We start from the raw sequence: 7734 nt of genomic DNA on the forward strand, positions 1-7734 counted from the left end.
CCTTTTTTACTGTTTCACTGTGAAACTTTCGCATGTGTTGCTTTGCATGCACGAGGCCCTTGTTCTGCTGTTATAAGGAAAAGCCATGCAAGGACTCTCTAATGTTCCCTAGTTTCTTCTCTCCTCCTTTAACAGGATGGTCTGTTTTCTTTTGTCTCTCCTTATGAGGAAAGTCTTTCCAGGCTTCTTAATCATGTGCACCCATCATCCTCTGACCACTTGGGCCTGTGCTAAATCTTTTCTGAGATGGGTGATAGGAGAGAACGTGCTGTCCTGGGGAGGCTCGACCGCCACTGAGGAACACAAGCAGCTCAGATTAGTCCATCCGTTAGGCGTTACCGTGATCGAGGCAATAATGTGTCTCATCTGCATTTGGGCTGCTTATTTGCACAGCTTCCTGTGTCCTCCCAGAGCTCCTCACGGCCCGCTTTGCTCTTGAATAACCTAAAGTCAACCTTTGCAAGCGGAGTAAAGCCAACCCATCGGCTTTGCAAAGCCTGGGTGGGAAGCTCAGTTTCTTTGCAGCATGCGTGAGTGTTATTTGGGCTCACAAGTGAAATCCCCCCAGTTCTGGGGTGCACCCACAGCCCTCGTTAGTCATTCATATAGGACGTTAGTGGGAAATAAATGGTGCAAAACCCTGGGATGGGTGCTCTGCAGAGCCCTCACGCAGTGAAAGATAGAAGTCACTCTTTGCACCAGGGAACTGCTAAGTGCAGTGGGGCATCTCTGGTGTCTGGGAAAAATGGGGTTAGCCAGATCCAGAAGAAAGGCAATGAAGGGAGCACAGTCCATGCTTGCAGCTCTGACAGCCCAGCCCCTAAGGGAAGTCTTTGGAAACAAAGGGCTGCTTTCACTGGCAGTGAAACACCATTATAAGGCAGCAACTGTAAGCAGCAGGGGATCTGACTTGGGCCCAGTCCACAGTCGGCAAGGTCTGCTGGCAGAGATGCAGTGATCCCAGCAAACCCTCCTCCTTGTGCTGCCAAGGGAGGGCTTTTGCCAGTGTCCCTGAATGAGACAACTCGCGCCAATCCACCTGCCTCTCCACCATGGCTTTTGCCAGCATCAGAAAAGCTCACAGCCCTGCCTGGCTTTAGTGGGCCCATCAAAGTTGCTCGCATAGACCCAGCCGCAGAGCAATGTCCAGTCAGCGGTAGTCAGGGCAGTCGTGTGATCCCGGTCACCCAGGCATACCCAGGAAAACCCCTGCAATGCTGCATCAAAAATGCCTTTATGCGCTGGAGAGGCCTGCTGGACATCATTTGGATGCCAGCACCTGATTGGTCATGCCCTGTCTTCATTTTTGTCAGAAAGCTCATTTCATGGGCAACGACACGACACAACCAGATGCCCAGGACTAGGTGCAACCCATTTGCAATGGACGGTGAGGTCCAATAGGATTTGGGAGGCATAAGTATCCACTGGCGTGGCCCCAAGCAGACTTCACTCCATTTCCCAGGCTGCCGATGCTCCTCTTTCTGCTGCACACTGACCAAGCACCTCGTACACGGCATTGCCTGCTTTTGTATGGTAATGACATTAGCAACTTGCTGTGTGAGCGCTGGCCGCCATCAAGTCATATTAAATTGCAATAACCTTTCAAATTAAACCGAGCACCTTGTTTATTAGCAGTTAAATGCTTCCCCGAGCCTCTGAGCTACGGCAGGACAGAGGACACTCTGTATACAGTCGCATAATTGGATATCTATTGCTTGTTTAGTTTTGAGCCAATTAAATGGCAAGCAGGTTATAGTCCGCGTCCTTATTAAATATGGCTTTAAGCACTTCCTACAGGGATTAGTTATTATTTCATTCGGCTGTGCTGCAGACGCTGGGCTATGCCAGGCGACGCTTCCAAGGCAGACCAAATGCCAGGGCTTTCTGGGCAATCCTGCACATGGGGGGATAAGAAAGGAGCAAGCGCATAGACCCGCGCGCTGCATATGTCTGGGGAAGCTCAAGTTGCCATTGTGGAAGTCCCCCAAGCATGTCCCACCTTGAACTTGAGCACCGGCTGAAAAAGGGGAAGGCCTAACGGAGGGGCTTTCCACCAAAACGTTCTTCGGGATTCATTTCCTTAGAAACCCAAATGCACCCCAACCTGCCCTCATGGGCATTTCCAAGCAGCGATGCTCCCTGCACGTCCCCCTTCCTCCTGCTCTTCCCAGTGTCATTAAAAACCCATGCAATGGCCAGTGGTTGAAGGTGTGATGAGCGCTCGGCATGGCACACATGCACAAGCCTCCTCCATCCGGAGTAGGTGAGACCACTGCTCCTGTCCCAGCAGAGCCCGTTCTGAAAAGCAAAGGGTTTCTCTGTAGGGTTGACTCTACGGGGTTTGGGGTTCAGGGTCCCCAGTTGCATTGAAACCAAACAACCCTCTTGCGTTTCCCTCACCACCCCCAGCTCTGAGCTGGAACATAATGGATAGTGGGTGCAACATAAGATAAAAGCAAAGTAAAAAGTACAGTCCTGTGCCTTTCCTCTTCAGGGGAAATATTAAGGCTTCTCACACTGTAAACCCATGCAGAGGCATTTTTTGCAGCACCGCTCATTTACCCATCCCAGCAAGCAGAGCCAAGCATGGAGACACAGGCAGGCGGGCACTTCTGACAGTCACATGGGTGCTTTCCCTTCCCCCAAAATGGGGGGAAAAAGGGGGATTGGATGGGTTTTGGAGGAAAGGGGCATCACTAGCTATGGAGCACAGATGTGAGGGGCACTGCCTTCGAATCAGACCTGCTTGGATCTCCCATGCTGGAGGTTGCAAGAAACGGGGGAAACCCTGCGCGGACCCGGTCGCTCACCCTTCCAGCCTCTGCTCTCTGCCCCCGTGTGACACTGGGGACTGGGCGAGACGGACCAGGGGTCTGACCCTGTCCACGGCAGCTCTGGTGTTCTCGTGAGAAGGAGAACTGAGTACATCACTTGCAATAAGAGTCATGGGATTATCAGGAAACACTCCCCCCGGCCCTTTCCTGGACCGGGATGTCTGCAAGCAGCTCGAGGTTTGCATCCTGTGTAGAGTCCAGGCCCTGGCTTCCCTCGTGGGCCAGACTCCACTGCCCTTTGCCGCTTGTGGGCACCGACGGGAGGGTTGTGCCCTGGAGCAGTTGGGCACTGGTCTCATTGCAGATGCTCCAAGGTGCTGGGGGTAGCAAGGAAAAAAAGGCATGAAGTGCAAGTCCACAGTGGCACAGCTAGCTGGTGCCTGGTCTCCAGCATCCCTGCCCTGCTGGGGCGACTGGGGGCAAGGGCACTAATTAGAAATGCTCAAGGCTGAAGGGGAAAAAACAATGTTTTGAGGATTTTGGCCAGTCCCTCGTGCTGTGGGTTGGACTCCTCCAGGGCAGAAGCTCATGCCGTCTCTCTGGGTAACACCGCGGAGCCTGAAGCGGTGCAGCATTTCCCTCCAGCTTTGAAAAGAGACAGGCATATTTTGACAAACAGAGATTATCCGACATCATCTTCGCGCAAGCAAGGGGCTGGTGCAGGGAACCCAATTATAAATTAATTACCGCTCGCAGATTTACAACCCAAACTGCAGGGGGGAAGAGGGAGGGCAGAGGACGAGACAAGGCGAGCACAAGCGGGGTCAGAAGGGGCTCTCCTGTCCTGGCAGCAGGTGCCTGGGGCAGTGGACAGCAAGCTGGGCCAGGGCTAGACACTGCAATGCAGGACTTTAAGCTCCAGCTTCCAGAGTCGCGTGAACATGAACATCCCGGCGTGGATGGTTTTTAAAAAGGCCTGCTCCTTGCTTGTGGGATTTTGGGGAAATGCTGGGACAGCATGACCTCTGTGAGCTGCAAACATCAGAATGGTTTTACAAAATGCCTGTTGCAATTTGTAAGTGCTCTCTTGATTTGGTCGGGGGGACTGATCCAGAATTGCTGAACGTTTGGGGTTGGCAGGACTGTGTGCAGCCAGGTTGCTGGTGTGGTGGGAAGACCAGAGCCATTTCCAAGGGATCCAGGGGTCTGGAAGAGGAAGGGATGGATGCACAGGTGTCCATGAGGGGCTGTGTCTGAGCTGGCTGAAGGCAACTCAGTGGGGCTGTGACGGGGGACAGGAACAGGTGGGGACCTAGCAATGCAGCGGTGCATCAGGGGTATCAGACTGCACAGCCAAGAGACAAGCTGGGCAATAAAATACAATTCACTGCTGGGACGTTTCAGCTTTAAAAAGAGAGGTACCATCCGGCTGACGCCTCGGCCTTCACCGCACGATGTGCTGCATTGGTGGGCTAGAGCATGTGCACACACGCGTGCACATGCACAGCCTGTATCAGCATGCAAACGTGCTGTGGGGGACCAGGGGCAATGCAATGAGCTCCTTTGCATATGCAATGGAAAAAGCTGCTTCCCTGGCATGAATGGCCCGCCATCAGGGCCCTCGCTGGCAAGGCAGGCAGTGCAGAAGTGCATGCCTGCCGTCTCTAATGGGCAATTTTAGCAGCAGCGAGGCGGGGAAGGCCCCGTTCTCCTGTCTCTGCGTTGGGTGATTTCAATGGGAAGAGGCTGGGGACATTGTGTACATCCTGTCAGTGTGAAATTAAAGTGCTGCGTAGCTTGAAGTCATCAGTTAAACTGAAGCAAAGCAAGATGCTCTGCAGATTTCCAGAACTGGAGAGGCAGCGCCGAGAGGAGCCGCGCACACCGTAATGCGAGACTTGATTTGTGTGGACAAAGTATTTGCTCCTCAGACCCAATTTCCACTGACAGAGATATTATTCCCTGGGGAAGCCTCAGCTCTGTGCACTTCACAATGCCAGATCAGAATTATAATTGTAATGTGTATTTATGAGGCTGGGAGCTCACTTTTAGGTCAATGATTGCTTTATTCTCCCCGCAGATGGTTTCAAAGTCCCTATCTACAAAGGAAACGTAGCACCCCGATGCAGACTGACTGCAGCCGGCTGTGGCAGGTGGAGAGAGGATGACCAGGGCTGCAGTGAACTGTTCGCACCATGCCTCCACGGGGCCTCGGCTTGCAAACATTACACTCAGGCCTCTGAGATATCAGTTAAACCCACTGGGGAAATAAAAAGCACGCAAAAAGTCATAGGGAGAAAGGTGGTCCTGCTGGAAGCAAGAAAGCGGCATTTCCCACAGGGCCATAAAGGGACATCAGGGATTCGCGTCTCTCCCCACTGCTCCGGTCTGTCCCGGGGTGGGTACCAGGGATGGGCGAGCATCGCCAAATGTTCCCTGAGTAGTCATCCCTGTTGATAAGCAGCATTTGCTCCATGACTGAATCCCTGAATATTATAATATTCGCCACCAGCTTCTCAGCAGCGAGACACGGCCAGGACGATGGGTCGCGCGCCTGACCTCCCCCAGAAAGGGAAGGGGGCAACTGAGCACATCACGTCTCTGATGCGGGGTCTTCACCCCGTTCCAGAGCTGGTCCCATCCATTTTTAAATCTGCTGCTGAACAACATAGCCTGCATTTTGGGTTTGGAGAAGGGAGGGCCTCTGGACATTTTCCCTGCTTTTCCCACCTGCTCTCCCCGCACTGTCTGATTTCTGGAGGAAACGGGATTCATCTTGGCCGGGGTCATTAAATGCTAGGTCAGCCCAGCCTCCTCCCTTTGAGGAGCTGCTCTTTCCATTTGAGTGAAATCTTATTAGCCCCGTGCAGCCTCTCTCGGTGAGATGGAGTGAAAACAAAGAACCCGGTGACAATTTGGCTTCATCAGAGGGAGAACAAACGGTACCTGCAGTCGGCTCTTCAGGGGCTGGATGCTTTGTCCCCGCTGTGGGTAGGAAACGATCTCTGCAGCTCAATCCCCAATGGAAAAAAATATGCTGCATCCCAGGGATGCACTAAACACTACAAGGTACTAGCAGCATCTGCCCCGAGGCCAGAAGAGGCACCGTGCTCGCCGCCCCCTGCAAGGACCGCTCCGCTGTCAGCCCCGAAGGCTTTCACCCCGTCACTCCCTCTGCCGGCGTCGGCACCAGGGGCTTGGCCAGGTCCGGTGTCTGGACAGGAGCGAGCAAGCAGCACCGGGCTGCATGGTGTGCAGCCCACCTTTGCTGGGATCCTTATGCGATCCCTCCCCGAGGAGGGAATAACTAGGTACCAAACTGGAAGCAGCCTCGCTGCCCTCTTCCCCCCAGCGCAACAGCCCCTGACTTGCCTTGGGAAGGCCAACAGCATCCCCAGGGCTTTGCCTTCCCACTGCCAAGTGCTGGAAGATCTTGTCATTCAGAGACATGCGGAGCAACCTGGTGGCTTTATATCAGAGCCTCCAGCGGCCCACTTCCCTGCATGGGGGTCCTAAGCATCTCACACGCATGCACACGCACACGTGCACGCGCTGCTATGGCCCAACTCCCAGTGCAGACAAGACCTAAGCCTTGCAGTGATATCAAATGCCTCTCAGCAGACGAGTGGCAGGGGTGCCCACATTGACCTGTCCCTGACAAATGGGAAACACACTCTGCTCGCCAGCTTTTATGGTTAAAAGTCGCCGGGGCCTTGTCAACCCTCCCGCCGTGGCTGCACGGCAAAGGGTTTGCACGGCCAGCGCTGTGGGGACGGCGATGGGTTCTGGACGCAGAAGGCTGCTAGCACTCAAGGCAGAAAGAAAAGTCTTGAGATAAACATTTGCATTCCTCTCCCTGCTGCCGCTCTCCACCCTGGACGGCGGCTCCGTGCTTCGCCTCTACCGACCCTCGCAAGCTGCCTGCCACAATTACCAAACTGGTGATAAAAAAAAGAGCTCCTTAATCAATGGGAAGAAGGAAGCCGGGGCTTTGGGCCCCAGGAATCAGAGGTGAGGGAAATGTGTGCATTGCTGGCTGGGTTTCCTCTCCCTTTTGCTGCCTGGCACAACACCTCCATGGCAGAAAGGAGCAGCACCTGGAGAAGCCCAGAAAGCGCCGTCCCGCTGGCATGCACGGGCATGGCTGTGGCTGGGCGGCTGCACCCGTGCGGCTCCAGCAAGCCTACAGGGTGTCACGGGGACCCGTGCCCTGCTCCGCCTCACCGGCCGGCTCTGAACCACCCTACACAGCCGGTCCCGGGGAGGGAAACTCCCCTGGCCGCAGCGTTTGTGCAAAGGTTGCTCCCCGGGCTGAGCCAGGCCTTGGGCTGGCTGTGGGGCTTGCACACATGGGGACAGGACTGTTGGCCTAGAGGTTTCCTCAAGACACATCCCTCCTTTTGGCAGTCAGCTGTATTTCCCCTTGGCTGAATGGCATCAATGATGCTCCGGGCAGTGAAATGCCTGCCATCCAGAGCATTTTTTGTTTTACCCCATTTTGCATCCTTTTTTTCCATCCCATTTTGCATCCTTTTTTTCCATCCCATTTTGCATCCTTTTTTTCATCTGTTTGCAGCTCAGGAAAAGCCGTTTTGGAGGCAGCTGCCCAGCTTCATTCCTGTTTGCACCCAGGCCCTGTGTGTGCTCGCCAGAGAATTCACACATCAAGGAGGTAGGGAGGGAAGAGGCTGCTTGGTGCAGCTCTTTCCTCGCGTTCACACGGGGAGCTGGTGAGAGCCAAGCCCTGCCTTCATGGCCAATGCTTGAAGATGATGATGCCCATGCACACATGCATGCACACACATGCACGCACTGCTATGGCCGATAAGCTGAAACCCATGCCCAGGCATTGACCCCTGGCTGGGTATAGCATGAAGCCCCTTTCCAGGGCTCTGTTACCATCTGCATTTGTGGAGCAGAAAATGTTTTAAATCAAAGTCTGCTTTGCTCAACAAGTCAC

The sequence above is a fragment of the Gavialis gangeticus genome, unplaced genomic scaffold (genome assembly GCF_001723915.1).
Source record: "Gavialis gangeticus isolate Ggan-Ray unplaced genomic scaffold, GavGan_comp1, whole genome shotgun sequence".
Lineage (NCBI taxonomy): Eukaryota > Metazoa > Chordata > Crocodylia > Gavialidae > Gavialis > Gavialis gangeticus.